We start from the raw sequence: 760 nt of genomic DNA, 5'->3' as shown, positions 1-760 counted from the left end.
GAACCACTTCAGTACAACTCACTGTACCTATCGTAAGGTTATCTTTCTAGTGTTATAGAACCACTTCAGTACAACTAACTGTACCTATCGTAAGGTTATCTTTCTAGTATACTAGAACCACTTCAGTATAGCTAACTGTACCTGTCTTAAGGTTATCTTTCTAGTGTTATAGAACCACTTCAGTACAGCTAACTGTACCTATCGTAAGGTTATCTTTCTAGTGTACTAGAACCACTTCAGTATAGCTAACTGTACCTGTCTTAAGGTTATCTTTCTAGTGTTATAGAACCACTTCAGTACAACTAACTGTACCTATCGTAAGGTTATCTTTCTAATGTTATAGAACCATTTCAGTACAGCTAACTGTACCTATCGTAAGGTTATCTTTCTGGTGTACTAGAACCACTTCAGTACAGCTAACTGTACCTATCGTAAGGTTATCTTTCTAGTGTACTAGAACCATTTCAGTACAGCTAACTGTACCTATCGTAAGGTTATCTTTCTAGTGTACTAGAACCACTTCAGTATAGCTAACTGTACCTATCGTAAGGTTATCTTTCTAGTGTACTAGAACCACTTCAGTACAGCTAACTGTACCTATCGTAAGGTTATCTTTCTAGTGTTATAGAACCACTTCAGTACAGCTAACTGTACCTATCGTAAGGTTATCTTTCTGGTGTTATAGAACCATTTCAGTACAGCTAACTGTACCTATCGTAAGGTTATCTTTCTGGTGTTATAGAACCATTTCAGTACAGCT

The 760-nt window shown here is 36.8% G+C and overlaps 1 protein-coding gene across 3 annotated transcripts in view; it reads left to right on the top strand.

Moving 5' to 3' along the window:
- The window catches only part of LOC106475030 (histone-lysine N-methyltransferase 2E-like), a 28512-nt gene that overhangs the window by 24767 nt on the left and 2985 nt on the right, over positions 1-760 (top strand). The gene's annotated exons all lie outside the window — the stretch shown is intronic.

Source organism: Limulus polyphemus, unplaced genomic scaffold, assembly GCF_000517525.1.
Source record: "Limulus polyphemus unplaced genomic scaffold, Limulus_polyphemus-2.1.2 Scaffold7991, whole genome shotgun sequence".
Lineage (NCBI taxonomy): Eukaryota > Metazoa > Arthropoda > Merostomata > Xiphosura > Limulidae > Limulus > Limulus polyphemus.
The sequence above is the reverse complement of the archived record's forward strand: the minus strand, read 5'-3'. Positions and strand labels throughout refer to the sequence as shown.